Source organism: Lutra lutra, chromosome 3 (genome assembly GCF_902655055.1).
Source record: "Lutra lutra chromosome 3, mLutLut1.2, whole genome shotgun sequence".
In the NCBI taxonomy this organism is placed as follows: Eukaryota; Metazoa; Chordata; class Mammalia; order Carnivora; family Mustelidae; genus Lutra; species Lutra lutra.
In genome coordinates this window covers 16,164,748-16,185,612 of record NC_062280.1, presented here as the reverse complement: position 1 = coordinate 16,185,612, position 20,865 = coordinate 16,164,748, and the positions used below count along the sequence as shown (strand labels likewise).

Below are 20,865 nucleotides of genomic sequence, written 5' to 3'. Positions count from 1 at the left end.
GCCTTCGTTTCGCTCTCATCCTTGCACCCCACTGAGTCATTGCACTGGCCATCCTTCACTGCTCACATTTATTCCTAAGTTCATCTCCTCTGTGATCTGGAAGCTTCTGGAGAGGACACTGTGCCTCTTCCCCAATCCGAGGGCCTCCAGCAGGTGCTCACGGGCTGGATGAACAGCTGAGAATCCAGCCCTCGACTTAAACCATTGTAACAGAACTTCATGTTAGAGTAGATGGAATGTCACAGGATTTTGCTAATTGTGGTGATCTCTCATCAAGGGTTGATTATTCAAGTTCGCCAGGTTTAGAAAGTCAATTCCTTTTTTTTTTTTTTAAGATTATTTATTTATTTGACAGAGAGAGATCACAAGTAGGCAGAGAGGCACACACAGAGAGAGAGAGAGAGGAGGAAGCAGGCTCCCTGTTGAGCAGAGAGCCCGATGCGGGACTGGATCTCAGGACACTGAGATCATGACCTGAGCTGAAGGCATAGGCTTAACCCACTGAGCCACCCAGGTGCCTCAAGAAAGTCAATTCTTTTTACCTCACTTAGATTCTGGTTAATTTGGTCAAGTTTGTGAACTCAAGAAATATGACTTTTTTTTTTGTTAAAGATTTTATTTATTTGTCAGAGAGAAAGAGAGAGCACAAGCAGGGGAAGCAGCAGGCAGAGGGAGAAGCAGGCTCCCCACTGAGCAAGGAGCCCAATGAGGGACTTGATCCCAGGACCCTGCGATCATGACCTAAGCTGAAGGCAGATGCTTAACAGACTGCGCCACCCAGGCATCCCGAGAGATACGACTTTTCATACTAAAACAATTCTGTGTTTGTGATTGATGATAAAAACTCTAATTGCTGGGGCGCCTGGGTGGCTCAGTGGGTTAAAACCTCTGCCTTCGACTCAGGTCATGATCCCAGGGTTCTGGGATCGAGCCCCACATCGGGTTCTCTGCTCAGCAGGGAGCCTGCTTCCTCTTCTCTCTCTGCCTGCTTCTCTGTCTACTTGTGATCTCTATATGTCAAATAAATAAATAAAATCTTAAAAAAAAACTCTAATTGCCAAATGGATAACAGTTGGTTTCCTCTGAGTTTTTTTTTTTTTTTAAAGATTTATTTATTTGACAGACAGAGATCACAAGTAGGCAGAGAGGCAGGCAGAGAGAGAGGAGGAAGCAGGCTCCCCGCTGAGCAGAGAGCCTGATGTGGGGCTCGATCCCAGGACCCTGGGACCACGACCTGAGCCGAAGGCAGAGGCTTAACCACTGAGCCACCCAAGCGCCCCTCCTCTGAGTTTTATTATGAAAAAATTCAAACATGAAATCTTTGAAAAAAAAAAAAAAACCAGAACATCCTTATACTCACCACCTAGCTTTAATAATTATGAACTTTTTCCGTATTATTATGTTTAATCCTCTATGTCTATATGTGTATACGCATACACACATACACATCTATAATTCTTTTGCTGAATCACTTGAAAGTGACTTGCAAACATCATGATCACTTCACCCTATGTACTTCTGCACCCATCTTCTAAAACTATGCCTCATCTCCTTCTAACCCCACTCTCGGTATCATACATGAGAACAGCAGGGTTATACCCTGATAGCATCTACTGTGCATCTGTGTGGTGTGTTTGCAGGCCATACTCAGGAGCAGGGGAAACTTTGGCTCCCAGAGCTGCTCTGGTTTAATGTCAATTTTATCTGGCTTGCAGCATTTTTCTAAATGTCGATACCTGTCAGCTTCAGCCGCAACCATTGAGATCAACAAATTTAACTGTGCACATATCTGAGAGTTGAGCAGTAAAGAGAGTTCTTTCTGGGCTTTCTGGAAGCTTATGCTCACAGATGAGGTTAGGACTGCCAGAGACAGCAGGAGGTAGGTTCTCAGCAAGAAGAAGTTTTAGATCTCTCTCCTTTTATTTCTTTTTTCCTTTCTTTTTTCTTCTTTTTTTTAACCTAATTCTAAGCCACGATATCTTTCTCTGGGCTAGAATTTACTTCTATCTTTTTCTAAAAGAAAGGGGAAAGAAACATCTAGTTGTAAAAGAGGACCCTCCTGTGGACCTTGTAAAATAATCCAAGCAATTCTAGGACCCCTGCTGGGAGGCTGACCCTCGCTCATTGACACCTACATTCTTCAAGGTCACTCTGAAATATGTGCTTTATTTGTTGTATCAGTCAAAGAGTTTTAGGTCCCTCAGTCTTAATTTACAAAAAAAACAAAAACAAAAACAAATAAATGTTAAAAAAAAAAAAGTGAAACCCCTGAACTAACAACATTCAGTTGTTTTGATTGACTTTTTCCCTTAACCTTGTTGATCAGTTGAGCAGTTATTTAAAAGAAGATGAAGAAGAAGAAGAAGACAAAAGAAAAGAAAAAAAAGTTCTTCACTCTTTGGCTGAAATAACAACATGGCAAACAGAATTAAGTTTGAGGTAGGAGGGCTGCTTGGTGAATGTTGAATATGCACAGAGGGAAGTGGGTGGTCTTGAAGGACTTCCATTGTGTTGGGGACAGATGATGAGCTGAGCACACAAGGGTAGCCGGCAGGACTTCCAGAGGTCATTACCTCTTCCCTGCTCCCTTTACTGGCAAGAGGGTGGTCGCAGGAGGGAAAAGCCAGAGTCTTTTCTGCTTCCTCTTTTTGCTGCCTGTGGGGCCTCCAGCTCCCGGAGGACCATTCCTCCAGGATACCAGCAGCACCATTTCCCTTGAAACACTTCTGTTAACAGCACCTCCTGATTTCTGCCACCAATATTCTCCAATAATAACCTCACCACCCCCAGCTTGTCTTCCCTACTGTGCAGCGATTTCTTATATTATACACCCCCCAGGAAAGATACAGAGCCATTTCCGTTTTCCTTGGAGGGACCCCAACCAACAGAGTTGACTCTTGATGAACAAGGTTTGAACTGCCTAAGTCCCTATATACGTTCATGTTTTTGATAAATACAGTACAGTACTATAAATGTATTTTCCCTTCCTTATGATGTTCTTTTTTTTCCTAATGGTGTTCTTAATAACATTTTCTTTTACTCTAGTTTCCTTTATTATAAGGATAAGTAAATAATACATATACAAAATATGTGTTAATCTACTGTTTATATTATTGATAAGGCTTCCTGTCAAAAGTGAGCTGTGAGTAGTTAAGTTTTTGAGGCAGTGGAAGTTGTGCACAGACTTTTGACTGCATGGGGTTGGCACCTCTAACACCCACATTGTCCAAGGGTCATCTGTCTATCTTCCCAGTATAGCCACTTAATAGCTTAATATAAGAATGGTCAGGACAAACTCAAAGTAAATATGAATTTTCTTCCCAAGTTATTAAGTGCCCCCTATGTGTAAGGCACTGGGCTAGGCACAGGGGAAACAAACAGACAAACCACAACCAAATTCCTATTTTAAGGAGCTCACAATTTAGGGGAGGGAATAGAGAAACATGATTTTAATAAATGATAATAAATGCTATCAGGACACAGAAAGTATTCAAAGTGCCTTCCCAGTCTTGTTCTATTCTGTTTTAGAGAGAGGGCACATGTGTGCACATGTGGGCAAGGGGGGTGGGGCAGAGGGAGAGGGAGAGGGAGAATCTTAAGCAGGCTCCATCCCCAGCGCAGAGCCGAAGTGGGGCTCGATGGTTCTAACAACCTGAGATCATGACCTGAGCGGAAATCCAGGGTTGGACACTTAACCCCAACTGAGTCACCCAGGCGCCCCCTCCCCCCCCCGTTTTGTTTTATCGTTTACTGGCTCACTTTGGTGGGCAGCCCAGGGAAATGGGCAGTGGCTAAGAGCCATGAGAATCAGGCTCTAGGTTGTCTCTGTCCCAATTTGTGGTGTGACACTGGGCAGGTCGTCCAAACTCTGCAAGCCTCCATTTCCTCATTTATAAAAGGTAACATCTGAGGTTTTTTTTCAGATTGCAAATGTTATTACTATGGCCTTTCCAATCTCTCATTCAACAATTGAGAGCCCACTGGCACTTATTTTAAGTTCTTTCCACAGAACATGACTGAGTCATGGCTCACCCCTATTGAACCTGGGATCCCTGATTCTACAGTCTACTGCATGACACAGCACACCTGTGTGTGTGCGCGAGCACACACACACACACAACACACACACACACACAGTCACTGCTCTAAGTCCTAGACACTCCAGGGACCTGTTGAGAGAATGCATGTTTAGCAATGAATACAGCCCAATAGAGCAGACATCATCCTCTGAGGGTCAGCTCAGATGTTGGAGACAAATGAGGGAGTGAGCCCCCCAGTTTTGGGGCTCTGAGCACACCAGTGGGATGCATCTAACTCAGACAAGGACTGGTCCCTCTGGCAGAGATCTTCACCGACCCCTCCGCGATGCCTTTCACAGCCGTTGCGTGATGGCTCCATTTCAACTGGAACAAAGCAGCTTCTTTCTACATAAAGGCAACTGATCATTTAAATACATTTTTAAAACGTGCATTTTAAAACATGTATTCTCATGATATTTTTTTGTTACTGTATCATCTGAAAAAAAATCTCTTAACCAAGTAAACTTATTACACTTGAATATTTAATTCCTGTCTATGCAAAATTTAAATAATCTCTTTCAAATAATTTGCTTATGGACACTAGACTGTTGGAAGGATGTTTTGTGAAAACATCTCTTGCAGAATCATGAGGACTTCTTTTGACGATAGCAAGCAGATCATTGGACAGAATTTCCAGCCCTGTCCCAGCACAATACTATTACAGGTGCTGGAGGTATAGTGGTGAACAGAACAGATAAGGATTCACAGCAAAGTAAAGAAAGGAAAGGAAATCTAGACTGGACAAAAATTCAGTGATTTGATGTATTTTCAGATGGGTTTTAAAAGAAAGCAAATTTGGCATATTATTCTCAAGAGAGTTATGATTTTAAATGTATTACTTAAAATAGGCTTGCAAATATATGGAAAAAAAAATCTTGCTTTGCCTCTATTGAGTGCTCAACAAAATCAGGCTTAAATTCTAGCAGCAAATTGAATTTTAGAAATGATGGGTTTCAGCTCTGTGAATTGTAACAAGTCCAACCCATTTGCTGGGGCTTCTGTTATAAAAGAGAATTATATGTCCTTTCTATGGCACACCAGAGTCTCTCCCTTTTGGTGCAGAAAATGGGTTTCATTTTACAGGAAGCTTTTGCTGTTCCTTTTCCCCAATTCTCCTTAGGCTTATGCTCAGAATGAAGAGCCTCTCCCGTCCTTGCTTAACCTCTTTCCCAGGGCCCTAGGATCTGTGTCCTTTACTTCCTGGTAGTAACCAGCTGCTGGGGTTCCTGGAGGCCTTTTAGGAAGGCAGGAAACACAGAGAAGCCTTGGAGACTGAGGGCAGCTTTTCCAGGGGCACTACCTCTGCTTCACGCCAGCTATCCCTTAGCCAAAGGCACTGGGACAGCCATGGGATGGAACCTGGTCTTTGACATCCAAAAATCCACCCGCCTCTCCCCTGCCTCCACTATCCTGGCTGCTGAAGCTGCTTAAAACTAGGTGAGGGGTTAGGAAGGACTAACTAAATGCAGAGCTTCTGCAGAATCTGCGACTAGACATTTGTGACATTTCAGGTATAAAAAGGCCATGATCACATGCTTCGTGCTATCTTAATTTAACCCAGGGTTCTCAGTCAAGGGAGATTCTCAAAACATCTTTGGTTTTTAATTGCTTTTCTGTATGCTTAGCCATGGTCTCAAATGAAATAACAAAGCATGAATGTATCTGTTAAAAATTAGTTTGGCTGAATATAATAAATTCTTCCAGTGATAATGACTTATGCACAATGGAAGTTTAATTTTTGCTCAAATTAAAAGAGGTGGGCTTGAAGTCAGGCTTTTTGTAGCTCATCTTTCTACCTAGAAGGACTAGTCCTACCTAGCAGGACTAGCCGAGTTTTCAAGGTTTTGGTTTATAGAACCACTTTATGCTCTTAAAAATTATTAAGCCCCCGCAAAGACTTTTCTTTATGGGGGTTAGCATATTAGAAATGAAAACAGAATTAGTTTGCACACTTATTTAATCCATTTTAAAGTGACAATAAGCCCATTGCATGTAAACATTAATAACACAGATTTATGAAAAATAATGATATTTTCTAAAACAAAAAAAAAGTTTTAGTGAGAAGAGTACCACTGTTTTACACATTTAAAAATCCCTGTCTGGCTCATTTGAAGCATGTATCTGCTACTGAATGCAGTCTATTGCAATGTATTGTTTCGGTTGAAGTCTCAGAGAGAAGTCCTAGGCTTTACACCGACATATGATTGGAAAAGGAGACTGATATCTGTGAATCTCTTGAACAAGGGTTTTGGGGAGGCTATGTGTCCTCATTTTACCCTTGGAGAACTATTGTCTTAAACCTCAAAGTCTAAAATAGCTGCTGGAGTTCCAGCCATTATATCCACATTCAAGACACCATGATAGAGAAAAGGTTGAAGGAAGGATTGGTGGTACTCTCCCTTTAAGAAGAGCCCCTGGAAGGCTCGCAGCCTTCCTGCCCACATCTCTTTGGCCAAAACCTTCACATAGCAACATTAAGTTCAAGAGAAATGTTTAGTAGGGCGGCAGTGTGCTTAGCTAAAATTTCTAAAAGAGAAGGGGAGAAAGGCTATAAGAAGCAATTAGTAGTCTCTGCTACAGGAAGCATGAGTTAAAAGCATTCCAATGACCCAAACACTTCATCTGCTGTTTCCATGGCTGCAGATCATCAAAATACCACAGATCCCTCAGGAGTCTCCTGTGAAGAAATTATTGTTTACTTTGTTAACTGATTGGTTTATGGTGTTCAAGTTCATTTTAAAGCATCTGCAGAGGAGCAGGGTGTGAGAGGGGAGTCTCCCACTAAGAAAAAAGAGCAGGCTTTGGGTTCTCTCAGAAGTCCTGAGAAGAATCATGTGACATGGTAATGAAAACCCCAACCGAGGAGAGACCATCGTGGTGAGATTTTATGATAGTGGGTACCTAGTCTCCTGTTTTGGAAGACTTTGCAAAATGCTCAAAGAATTGTTGTCAAGGACCGAGTTTGTTGGGAAAAAATTCAAGTGTTTTGTCTCTAGAGAAGAATGACAACATAGGAGCATCTGACTGAATAAGGAAGAAATAAGAAACTAAAATACTTTGAACACTTAGTTTGTGCCTGTCAGGATTCTAAGCAGTTTTGGACTCATGGAGTCCCCCTAGCAACTCTAGGAGGAAGATGCCATTATTATCCTCATTTTTCTGATGAGGAAACTGGGGCACAGAGAAGTTAAGCCACTTACCTAAGACCACTCCGCCCTATTCCAAGTTCCGCAAACAGGAAGCAGGACTACGTGTATTCTGAGAAAGAGCTTGGAGCTGAGGCTCACACTTAACGAAGTTCATTAGATGAGATATAAATTCATCACAATACAACTTAGTGCCCAGCTACCTGTAACAGGGTGCTGTCATTGACTTACAAATATGTTTCAATTCTCCTGTGTTTAAAAGGAAGTTGTAATCATTACTAACATATGTCCTTTAAATCAGTTAGACGGGTATTGTTATAGAAGGATTATTAGTTCATCAAGATAAGCCTCATGTACTCTCAACCCTTTCTTTCAAAAATTCAAACTGAACACTGCATACTCCCAGCCTGGGAACCCTTCAATCATTAACCTAATGGCAGGCATCGAAAGCTCCAGCTTCCGCTCCTAACAGGAAGTGGCCCCTAACAGGAAATCATCAGTCGGGTGGGGCGTGCCTTAATAACCCAAACCTTTTCAGCAGAGGGTGCAAATTGGTAGCCTGTGGGTGAAATTTTGCTTATCATATGCTTTATTTGATTCATAGTGTGTAATTTAAAAAGTGTAATTTAGATTTCTTTTCTTTTTTTTTTTTTTTTTGCCCAAATTCAAAACCAAGAATTCACATAAGAATCTGGATGAGAACCTTTGCTTCTTTTAGATAGGCTGTGTTCTTTCCTGTTCAGTCTAGCCCCCATCATTCCTGTCTTCCTACATTTAACCTCTCCATGCCTTCATGTTCCCTGTCTGTCCCACACAGGCTTTTGAGTTTGTATCCTTGTTTTTACAGATATTAAACTCCAAATCACGTTAAGTCCCATATTCTATTGTAGCAGAACCTTTTCTGAAATTACTCTATCTGCAATTTTCAGTTGAACTGATTATTTAGTCACAGCTTATCTACACGGCAGGTTCTGCAATCAATGGAGATGTGGAAGTTGCGTTTTAAATTGCCTGCGGGTAGGTAAAGGATGAACTGAAAATGACAGGACAGGAAAGATCACAAAATACTGGGTTAAATGTCAGGAGTTTAATGCAGAGCCTGGCACATAGTAGGTGCTTAGACATTTATTTTTTTTTTTATTTTTTTTTTTAAGATTTTTATTTATTTATTTGACAGAGAGAAATCACAAGTAAGCAGAGAGGCAGGCAGAGAGAGAGGAGGAAGCAGGCTCCCTGCTGAGCAGAAAGCCCGATGTGGGGCTCGAACCCAGGACCTGGGATCATGACCTGAGCCGAAGGCAGCGTCTTAACCCACTGAGCCACCCAGGCGCCCCTGCTTAGACATTTATTGATGAAGGTTTGATGATACATGGGCAGAACTTTACTAAAACGGCTGGAATTTCTGTTCTGTCTGGATGATCCCTGTCACCGCTGTGAAGGTCACTGATGCTGTTCACCATGTATTTCTAGTGCTCTCACTTCAGGCACATGATAGGATCGTACTTCCTGCCCACTTGAGATTGGGTAGAGCCATGTGACTATTTTTGTTGACGGAGTTGTGAGTGGAAGTGGTGTGAGTCACTTCTGGTGGGATCACATAGTTGCCAGAAAAAGACCTTCCAGAGCAATCTTTCCTCTGACATGCGGGCTGGTGTTTGAGGTGGTGGCAGCTCCATTAGCCTGGGAATCCGGGCAACTACAATAGACAAAGTTTCTCCCAAGCTGTGAACAGGAAATAGAACTTTGTCATTATAACCCGGGAAGACATTTGGGGTAGCCTTCTACTGAGGCATAACATACTTGGTCTTGACTGAAACAGTCAATGAATGTTTATTAGCAAGTTCTAAGTTAAAAGTTTTCAAAGTCTGAATTCAGTCACTTGGGCATTATCAGTTCTGAAGTATTGAAAATGCTTCTTTAGGCCCTGTGTTTCCTTGACTCACTGACTCTAGGTCCCTTTTCTGAAGCCTCTTGTCACCCAAGAATGCTTGTCCGGCCTTCTCAGCCTCTTCCTTTGTAACTGAGCTTGTCGGTAACAGAGCTTTTCCTCTTGTGTAGGGGAAGATAACCACCAAGCATCAAGAGACAGGGGAACCTCTGAAAAACAAATGTGCAGAGCCTTCCCAGGGCTACATTTTGCAGAAGCCTCACACTCAGAGCCCACAGAGAAGAACAGCCATTGTATCACAGCTTCAAGAGCCTTGGCACAATCCCTACTATCAGGACATGTGTGTCTGGTGGTGGCAGAGCTAGGAAAGGCCCAGGTCCCACTGCTCTTTAGAAAGATCTGAACCTGACCAATCCAGTCTGAAGTATTAATCCACTTCTTACAGGGTTCTTTCTGTGCATGTGTATATTCTAACTTTGCATCTGTAATTGAATTTACCTTCCAAACTAGGGACGCATTTTCTGTTGCTACTGTCAATATGTAAAAAATAGGTCTCTTTCATGTTTATTTTTCAAAGCGTAGGAAGTATCCCCTAGATCTCCCCACTTGGAAGTATAAGATCTTGTTTGTCAGTGGAAACTACCAGTCTGGGTGGTAAAAGCTTTCCTTAATCCAATTTTAGATTTTTTTTTTGGTCTAAAAAAGGGCAAGTTTGGGATGGTCGCTAGTGGTTTCAATATATTGTTGGAAAAGTTAGTGGCTAATTAGCTCTTCATTCTGAGCTTTATCATATGATGTTTAAAAATATTTCAATAAATCTAGCAAGTACTATTAAGTAGGCAGGACTGTCTAGTTGTAGGCTTCACCATCTTTTATTTAATCAACAAAGAATTTATTGAGCACCTGTAAGACTTTGACCAACCTCCTGCATCTCTACTGCCTAGCCTGGAGTCTGCAATTTAATGGGTACCCAATAATACATTTTTAATAATTGCTCTTCAAAATGCCATGTTAATGCATCCAGAGAAACAAGGAAGTCTTTACACATAAAGAACTAATACTCTAGTGGATAAGATAAAGTCAATGCACAATCAACAGTGGCAGTAAAGAAAATATAATTTGAATATTTGAAGTGTGATGGAGAAAGGAAGGGATGTGGATGGGCCGATAAATAATACAGAAACTTGGAGTCCCTGGTTTTCCTGAGTCTCCACTAACTAACGGTGTGACTGTGGGAAAGTTGTTCAACATTTCTGTGCATCTGTGTCTCCAACTGTTAATTGAAAGAGCTGGCAAAGGTTTCACAGTTAGTAACTAAAAAATTATATTATTGCGCTTGAATGCATTCTAATGAATTTAATGAACAAACCATGTGGATAGAGCAAAATTTCTCCACTGCTGTATCTGTATTCTGTAAATTTTGCTAAGTTTGTTTTCATTTTTATTCATCTCAAAGTATCATGATCTTTGTTGTGTTTTTTTTTTCTTTGCTCCATTTGTTATTGGGAACATTCTGTTTAATTTCCACATATTTGTGAATTTCCCCAAGTTTTTTCTGTTATTGATTTTTAATTTCCTTCCATTGTGATGGAAGATGGTTTTATTGACTGAATTTTGTCCCTCCAAAATTTGTAATGTTGAAGCCTCAATCCCCCATATTTGAAGAAACAGCCTTCAAGGAGATAATTAAGGTTAAACGACATTATAAGGGTGGGCCCCTAATTCAGTGGTATGGGTGTCCTCTTGAGAAGAGGAAGAGACACCAGAGATCTCTCGGTTTTTCACAGAGAAAGGGCCATGTAAGAATATAGCAAGAAGGTGGTTATCTGCAAGCCAGGAAAAGAGGCCTCATCAGAATCCAACTCTGCTGGCAATCTGATCTTGGACTTCCAGTTTCCAGAACTATGAGAAAATGAATGTGTGCTGTTTAAGCCATGGATCCTATAATATTTTCTTATGGCAGTCTGAGCAAATTAGTATAGGTAGGATTTATATCTACCATTTTGCTGTTTGTTTTCTGTATATCTATGTCTTTTTATTCCCCTTACTCCATTACTGCCTTCTTTTGTATTAAATATATATGTTTGTGTGTATCATTTTAATTCTCTTGTCATTTATTTTAGTATATATTTTTAGATTATTTTCTTGGTGATTGTCCTAGGAGTTACAAGTAATATCTTAATTTCTAAAAATCTATTTCAGATTAATACCAACTTAATTTAATAATATACAAAAACATTTTTTAAATAACTTCTTTGGGCTGTTATTATTATAAAAATGACAACTTTATATGCTGTACACCCATCAGCACAGATTTATGATTATTGTTTTATGCAATTGTTTTTTAAATTTGATGGGAGGGAAAAAAGTATTACATACAAAATACACTAACACTGACTCGGTTTTTATTTATCTGGGAATATCTTAATTTCTTCAAAAGATAGCTCTGCAAGATGTAGATTTCTTGATTGATACCTTTTTTCTTTTGGAACTTTGAATATATCATCCCACTAGCTTTCTGGCCTCCATGGTTTCTGATGAAAATTGGCTGTTATTCTTATAGAGGTTTCCTTGTATATGATGAGTTCCTACTCTCTTGCTGCTCTCGTAATTTTTTCTTTACCTTAGGTATTGGCAAGTTTGAGTATGATGTAAATCTCTTTGAGTTTATACAACTTGGAGTTTGTTGTAATTCTCTCTCTTTTTTTTTTAAAGACTTCATTTATTTGTCAGAGAGAGAGAGGGCTCAAGCAGGGGGAGCATTAGTCAGAGAGATAAGCAGGCTTCCTGCTGAGCAAGGAGTCCAATGGGGAACTCATCTCAGGACTCTAGGATCATGACTCAAGCTGAAGGCAGATGCCTACCCAACTGAGCCACCCATGTGTCCCTGTAATTTTTAATTATGTAGTTAATATTTTTCATCAAATTTGGGAAGTTTTCTGGCATTATTATTCAAATATTCTTTCTGCTACTTTCTCTCTTCTCCTTTGGGAACTCCTATCAGGTACATGGTAATATGCTTGATGATTTTCCACATGTGTCTGAGACTCTGTCTTTAAAAAAAAAAAAAAAATTATTCCAACCTTCTACTCTTCTATTCCTCAAACTAGATAATCTCAATTAACCTATAATCAAGGTCACTGATTCTTTCTTCTGCCTGCTCAGGTCTGCTGTTGAACCCATCTAATGTATCTTTTATTTCAGTTATTGTCCCCTCAACTCCAGAATTTCTATTTGGTTCCTTCTTTCAATTTTCTTTTTCTATAGTTATATTCTCTATTTGGTGAGACATCAATCTCATAGTCTCCTTTACATCTTTAAACGTGGCTCATTTAGGCCAACTGGATGGCTCAGTTGCTTAAACATCTGCCTTTAGCTCAGGTCATGATCCCAGAGTCCTAGGATTGAGTCCCACATTGGGCTCCCTGATCCACGAAGAGTCTGCCTCTCCCTCTGCCACCCCCCCACACTTATTCTCACCATCTCTCTCTCTTCAATAAATGAATAAAATCTTAAAAATTTTTTTAACAACGTGGCTTCCTTTAGTTTTTTGAGCATATTTAAATTGATGATTTAAAGGCTTTGACTGCTAAGTCTAATGTCTATGCTTCCTCAAGGACAGATTCTACTGATTGCTTTTCCCCTTCTGCATATGGGCTGTACTTTTTTTTGTTTCTTTACATGTTTCATATTCTTTGTTGAAAACTGGATAGTTTAATATAATGTGCTAACTCGGAAATCACATGTTCTATCCTCTCCTCCCAGGTTTGTTATTATTATTGTTTATTGTAATTGTCGTTCATTTACTTTTATGAACTAATTCTGTACAGTCTTGTTCTTTGTCATGTGTCATCACTGAAGTCTCTGCTTGGTTACCTTTGGAGTCACTAGTAATTCAACAGGGATTTCATAATCCAAAGGTGAGAGTTTAGGGCCTCAGATCTATCATGTGGCTAGTCCTGACATACTCACAGCCCTGTACATAACTTGTATACATAATCATTGAAATTGCACAATTTGTATGCTATGGCTTATATATGCATATATATTTTGTTCTTTACCAGAAAGGCGAGACCACTGTATAGAACTAATTCAGCTGTTCTTAGGTCACTTTTTGATACATCCTCATTCTATCAGAACTCTCTTCCTTTAACTTACTGATGAACAAGAAATGACTGGAAGGAAAAGGAATTATAAGTTGTTCTGTTTATCTTTCCTCTACATTGTTATTTTCAGCTTAGGTGGTTGGCTAATCCAACGAAGTGACGTGAGTAAGAAAGGGTATGATAGAGTCCCTGAGTTATTCATTTTTCTTAAAATGCCATTGCTTTCTTTCTGTATTTGAAGCAAGTTCTGATTTGAATGGAAAGCACAGCTTCTCAGGGCAGTCAGTGCTCCCATTTACTCAGTTAAGGATGTAACATACTTACTTTGTACTTGCTTTGATTTTCACTGAGCTTCCATAAATCATGGATCCACTGTAACTCCTTGTTCTTGGGGTGCCATGAATGTTATGTGCAATAAGACCATGAACATGCAAATTACATGTACCTCCTGGGCTCATGCACATGTGCCATTGTCCCATTGGACTTCACTATAAAACACAGATCCAAAGATAAGGTTACTAAGGATTTCAAGATGGCTATAACAGAGCATTAAACCAAGCATGGGGTCCTGTGTGACTGCATAGAACTCATATCCATCAGGTTGTTCCTGTGGTACAAACACCTCTAAATGCCTACCTAGCCATTCTTCCTTTATTCTTTATGGAAAAGGAAAATAGATTTTTTTGTTTATGGTGTAATTGTGCTCAGATAAGTACCTGTGTATTTTAACCTTCCTTGAAGCTAGCATGTTGGTGACAGAGTTCTGACACTGAGATAGAAGTAGAAGCCTACTGGGACTTCTGGAAAAGTCCTGATCTCAAGACATATCCATTATTCCCTGCTTCTTCTTTTTATTTTTGCTTAAAATAGGGACATGAGGTCAGAGGGTGGGAAGGAGAATGAGAGGACTGTCCATGAGGCAACCAACATGATGGTAAGAAGACGTGATAAGGAGGCTGGAATGGAAAGCTAAAGGGAACATAGATCTCTGAAGGCTCTACTTCTTAATTTGAGAAAATAAATCCCTGTTTGATTAAGCCACTATTTTTCAGGTATCTGCTCCTTGTTGCAACAGCATTCATAGCTTATACCCATTATTTTTACATATCACCTCTATCATGTACTAAATTCCTATAGTTATATGATTCTCTTTCTGTACACTCAAACTAACTCACTGATTTTAAAAATACATACATTTCTATGCTAAAAATCACATTCTTAATAGTTAGATTTATAGTATGTTTTGCAATTATTAAAGTAATGTTTTTTCTAAAAAATCATTAATTTTATCTATATTAGTAAGAATTTTAAAACAAGTTTGTCAAGTTTTGTGAAAACTCAGAGAATATTTATTGAGATTAAATTGAATTTATGGATTTATTTGGAAAGAATCCTTAAAATTTTCAGTATTTCCATCTAGGAACATAACATAACTCTCTATTCAGATCTTTCTTATATCCTTCAGTAGAGTTTTAGTTTTATTTACATAGGTCTTGCACATTCTTATTAGATTTATTGTTGGTGTTATACTTTTGGTTCCTATTGTGAACGGTATTTTTTTTTTCATTGTATTGGTTTTTGCCAGTTTATAGTTAAGTGATTGTTTTTTATTAACCTTAATTTTGTATTCAGCCAGCTGGTTAAATTATTTCACATAGGTGACTTCTTGGATCCCATTTCAGCTCTAAAAGTGCTGGAACTTAGGTATTACAGAATTTCTTAACTGGAAGATATTATATCTGGTCCAGGTCAATGAAAGAGCTGGGTGAGATTTCATTGTTGCCATTATTTAAGGGTGACTAATTCTTCTAGTGGGAATGTCTCTGTGTCTGTTTATTTTTAGTGACAGGCTATTTAGGGTTCCTGCAAGCTCCTCTGCATTTCTTTATTGTTTAATCCCTACCTACACAATTGTTTTCAAAGTCAATATGTTAGGCTGAGTGAGGATTGCAATAGAAAAATCCCAAAACAGCTCCAGTATTGCTCACAGCATACTTAAGGGTAATCAAGATCCCCTCTCACTCCCAACTCCAAAGACCTGAGACCTGACTTCAGATTCTCTTTACTAGGAAATGCATTGAATGGCCACAGCCAAGTTCATTTGTTTGTTCGTTCGTTCCTTCCTTCCTCTCTTCCTTCCTTCCTCCCTGTCATTATTCTTTCTTTTTCAAGATTTATTTTATTTGTTTTAGAGAGAGAGAGAGTGAGCAACTGAGGTTAGGGACAGACGGAGAGAGAATCTCTAGTAGACCGCTTGCTGAGCGTGGAGCCTGGAGCCCGGCATAGAGCTCCACTGCACCACCCTGAGAGCATGACCTGAACCGAAACCAAGAGTCAGATGCTTAACACACTGACTCACCCGGGCACCCCTCACAGCCAAGATTCTTATTCAACATTTTAGAGTTTTGGCTTAACTAGATTGAGATTGAATTTACAATGGTTTCTGAAAGAATGACTGTTGGCCAAGAAGTCATATTATCTTCTCTCACTCCACGGCCCTTACTTCTATCTCCAAATTCTGAAGAAATGTGTCTTCTATTAACAGTACTAAAAAATATTTATCACTCAACCCCCAATGCCTTGCTTTTGATCACGGGAATACGCATGTGTTGAGGGGCCAGTGTTTAAGCTTGGACTAGCCATGACAGCTGTATTGTATGTCATGCATGTATCTTCACATCTGGAACATTTTAGGCCCTTCCAATGTAAATGAACAGTGGTGGGGAGAGAGCAGGGGGAAGCGGGGAGAGATAGGAAGCCTTATTTTCTAAATAGACAAATCTCTGAAATTTCTCCTAAAAATTTCTGATGATATCTCTGAGGGTAGTGATCGGGCAATCAGAGGTTCGTGTTAAAACCTGGCTCTGCTACTATCTCTACCATTTCCATAATTCATTCCCAACCTTCCTAAGGCTAGTTCTCTCATGGGAATGTTGTAAGGATAAAGCGAGATGAGGTTGACAGAAAAACTCTGTAAACTGTAAAGTGCCATGCAGAAATGAGTTGCTAGTAATTGCAGAATACTGAACACTTCTCTTTGCCTGCTATATATAACATGCTTGGGATGTGTTACCCAAAAGGGGAAAGAACCCCCAAACAGCCCCAACATGTAAGAAAATCATACTTCAGATGCTGAAAACCTTCACAAAAATATATAATTCAGGTAAAACACATGACTTTGTGATAAAATATTAATGAAAATGCTCAAAAACAAGTCATAAAATATAAATGCAAAGTAGTTAGCATTGTTTTGATGTTCAAAATCTAAAAAGCAAAAAATGGTGACAGCTTGATTGAATCAGATGCACAGAATTACTTCATTTTTATCAAGCTCCCTACCTGATATCTTTCCCTAGGGCAGGAGAGCATACATTTCTTTGGTTGATTAGGTTCTGCTTCTTGATTGTGCGTAGGAGGTGCTGGATTTCAGATTGTTGTTATCATTATCATTGCCATCATCATTGCATTAACTTTCTATTTGCTGCTGTACCAAATTCCCAAATTCCCAAAAACTTTGAGTGGGTGAAGACAACACAGATTTATTATTTTATACTTATGGAGGTCAGAAGTCCAAAACAAGTCAGCAAGGCTGTGTTTCTCTTGGAGTCTCTAGGGAAGAATCTGTTCCTTGTCTTTTCCAGCTTCTACATGCCACTAGTCCTCCTTGATCCCTGACCCTGCTGCATCTTTCTGACCTTTGCTTCCCTCATCACATCACCTTCTCTGGCTCTGACCTTCCTGCCTCCCTTTCATAGGGATCCTTGTGATTACACTGGCCCCCTAGAATAATCCGGGATACCTTCTCCCGTCTCCCGTTCCTTAAGACTTCTGCAAAGTCATTTTTGTCATGTAAGGCAACATAATTGCCAGTTCCTATGGAGGAGGACATCTTTGGTATTACTCAGCCCATCATAATCACCAATGATTAACACTTCCTGAGCATTTTTATGCGTGCCAAGCACTGTTCTAAGAACCTCAAATACACTAAATTTTCAAAACCTTTAAGGTCATGCCTTTGAGGCACAGAGAGGTTAGGTAACTTGCGCAAGGTGACTGACTTCACCAGTACCCTCTCAAGATGTAAACAGATTGGACCACTAGACTTAGGGGAAGCAGAAGCTCCTAAATATAGTTTTTGATGAGGCAAAAACTGTATAACAACAATGGTAATATTAGCCTTTTTTAAAAAGTTCTATTTGTTTAAATGATCTCTACACCTAATGGGGGACACAAACTCACAACCTTGGGATCAAGAGTTGAATGTTCTTCTGAATTAGTCAGCCAGGTGCCCTTATATCAACTATTTTTTTACTGTGATTTACAATTTCTAACCACATTCCCAGCAGTTTTCCATGAAACTCTTTCATATTCCTGGAGCTTGAAATAATTTTTCCCTCCACTAAATCCTCTTCTTAAATTTATTTAAGTAGCAAGGGTTCATAGTATGCCTTCTACCAGAATTTGTGTACACGTGTATTTGTTCTGTTTCAACTGTATGAGATGCTTAAGTAAAGGCAGAAATAAACACCACCACCCCAAAAAAGGCAACAAACCAACAATATAGTTTCTTGAATACTGAACGTGTTCAATAAATAGGTCTTCAGCTGAATAGTAGACATGAGGTGGAGTATTACTTGGAGGTAGTACAAAACCTACAAAAGAGACGTGGTAGACTGTTCCTGTGATGACTCCCATGAACCGTGCCTTCCAGGATTCATGCTTCTGTGTAGTCCCCTCTCAGCTGACTCTGGGTAGAGCTTATAACTACTTTAACCAACTGAATATAATGGAAGTGATTCTGTGCCAGTTCTGAGACCAGCCCTTACTTGGCCTGGAACTTTCTATTTTCTCCTGCTTGAAACTCTCCCTCTTGGCGTGTTCTTTTCAGAATCCAGCTACCATTCTGTGAAGCAGCCCAAGCAGCCATGTGAAGAGGGCCTAAATGGAAGAAGACTAAGTCCCCTACCAACAGCTTTGGCTGAGTTCCAACAGAGTCTCCAAATGACAGCAACCATCCCAGTTCCCCTGCTGACACCCCAGGGAATTGCTCAAACAACCGGGATGGTTGTGGAAGAATGAATTATTGTTTTTGAGCCTCCAGGTTTTGAGATGGCTTATTATGTAACAATACAGCATTAAAATGCAAGGACAGCCTTATTTCTGCAGCTCAGAGACACCATGTTCTCTCTTCTTCCTGTTGAAGAACTGTCAATGGGATCATAGATTCTGGGGGAAGGAGTTAGAGGCTCTGAGATTCTGCCTACGGGCCACCGAATGAGGCTTCTGCAGTTTGGAGTAAGGTCTCCTTGCTGGTCAGAGACTAAAAAATAAAGCCTGAAAGTAACTTTCAGAGTTTGGGGCTATGAATAGTTGGAGGAGGGATTGCTGGAGCCTCGTGCTGGTTTTAACTCCTCAGGATCTCCTGGTACCTTCATCGACCACCTGTCAGTGAAGCTCCATTCTGGACTGACACTGGGTAATGGGAGGATCGGGGTGGGGTAGTGTAAGCAATTGTCTAAATCAGCTGAGAGGGCTACTGCAAGAAAGGAAAAGAGTCAAGGAATATCGTTGAGATTACTGTACCCCGAGAAAGATCCCAGTCCCTTCTTCTCCAGCCTTGCTCAGAGACTGTGAATATTGTGTTTGAGAACAAGGGATAGTTGTTTATGTAAAGCATGTGTAGACAGCTTGGCAAGAGGTTGGTTGGATCGATTATTTACTTAGCAAGTCTTTATTACTGCCTGTTATCTGCCAAGTCCTGTACCGAGCGCTTTACAAATACTAACTCGCTGAATCCTTGTAACGACTCTGTGAGAGAGATACTCAGAAGACTACCATTTTTGTCTCCATTTTGCAGATGAGGAAATTGAGGTTCAGAGGGCTTAAGGACCTTATCCAAGACAGAGCTGTCAGCCTTAGCAAGTAAAAATACAGGACACCCAGTTAAATTTGAACTTCAGAGTAACGAATGATAATCTTCCAGTGTCAGTATGTCCTACATATCACAGCCTCACAAATTTTTGCTAACCAAATATTGCATGTGACATATAGGACATACTTATACTAAAATGCTAAAAAAAAGATCTTTCAGACATTCAAATTTTATTTGTCATCCTGAATTTATCTGGCAACCTAAGTTCCAAACCAAACTTCCTGTAAGTAGTGGACTAGGACTCGAACCCAGAAAGTGTGGGTTGCTAGTCCAGGCTCTTAAGTACTTTACAAAGCTGGCCCTCCAATGAAGACTGGACCGCTCATGTGGCAGACAAAATACTAATGAAGCATGTTTTCTTGCTATAGATCATCTAAGCAAGAGTAAGGGGGCATTTTCTCTTTCTCTTTCTCAATCCATGGCAACATGGATTGGGATTTGTACCCAGAGGTTTACACTTCCCTCAACCCGGGAAAGAATGGAGAAGATTTCATTCCCCAAAGTCTGGGCCCCGGAGGCTCCAGAGCTGGATTGTTTCAAGGTGTTTCTCAGAATTGAGGGTCCCCCTCCAAAGGTAGGAGGCTGGGCTGGTCCAGGCCCTGAGATGGTGAGGGGTCTCGAACAGGGCTGGCTGCATGCATCCCTGGAGAAGCTGGCTGTTGCTTGCCCCACTTGGGAATCTCAGCCCAGAGCCTGACAGCCCGATGCTGGCACAGGGAAGGCAGAGCACATGCCTTCGGGTGGGTGGTAAGGGCTATCGTGGAGAGCCCAGGAAGCACTGCTGGGACCCCACCCCAATTTTTCTGAACTGTGGAAGCCATAGAATTCGAGAACTCCTCTCGAAGGAGTTCGCTCTCCCTTCTATACTGGAGGACTAAACCCACCCAGTCCTGTTAAAATGAGTACATTTAGTGAGCTGTTAGGGTGTACCCAGTACTTACAAATATTTCTCATTTGATGTTCGCATGCTTGCACTTGAAAACATCGATCTGTCTCAACTGGAAGCTCCGGCTCCTAGCCTCCGCCTTACACTACCTCTTCCAATTCTTGCCCTAGTTTTAAACTTGAATCAAATTTAGCAATTTAATCCCCTGTTGCTGGGTGTGTGTGGGGGTGGGGGTTGATGTTCAAGAACCAGGTTGAGAAAAAAAAAAAAAAAAAAGAACCAGGTTGAGGGAGGTTTTTCTCCTTAGGCTCTACAGAGGAAAATCATCCATGAACATTTAGTGCTGCTTGATTAAAGAAACTACATTTCAAATAGAACTGTGATTCTTTTTTTCAGAATTAAATGCTCTCTTTTTAAAAATCCCGGGTTTAAAATTTTAAACCCAGGCATCCACTGTGGTGGAGTTTTAGCCAAGTGTGGGCTTCTCTTCTCAACACAGACTCTGGTGTGATGGGATCCTAGTCTCGGCCACGCGTCCCTCCATCTAGATCATTCTGTACAGTCATGCTTGAGTCACCATCTCTTGACAAAGCTCTGTAGACCCCATGTAAAAAGCCCCGTGGGAACCCGAAATTCAGTACACTCAGAGGAGTTGAAGCTGTTTACAACGTGAATCAGCAATTAATAGCAACTTTTTTCTCTTCACTAAAAAGTCACATCTTTCATATAAGCACCACTAATTACGCTGTTTAGTTTTGTTTTTCTAAGGCAAATGACAAGAAAAATGTATAACCAAGGGACTGGTTGACAGAAGTGAAGAAATATGAG

At 40.4% G+C, this 20,865-nt stretch overlaps 1 long non-coding RNA gene across 1 annotated transcript; it reads right to left on the bottom strand.

Moving 5' to 3' along the window:
• Positions 1-1,906: 1,906 nt before the first annotated feature.
• On the bottom strand, positions 1,907-7,639 carry LOC125096182 (uncharacterized). The gene is made up of 3 exons (XR_007126095.1): positions 7,280-7,639; positions 4,357-4,424; positions 1,907-2,013 (listed from the first exon to the last, which is right to left on the bottom strand). It is a non-coding gene; the product is annotated as an uncharacterized LOC125096182 (long non-coding RNA).
• Between the last annotated feature and the right edge of the window lie 13,226 nt (positions 7,640-20,865).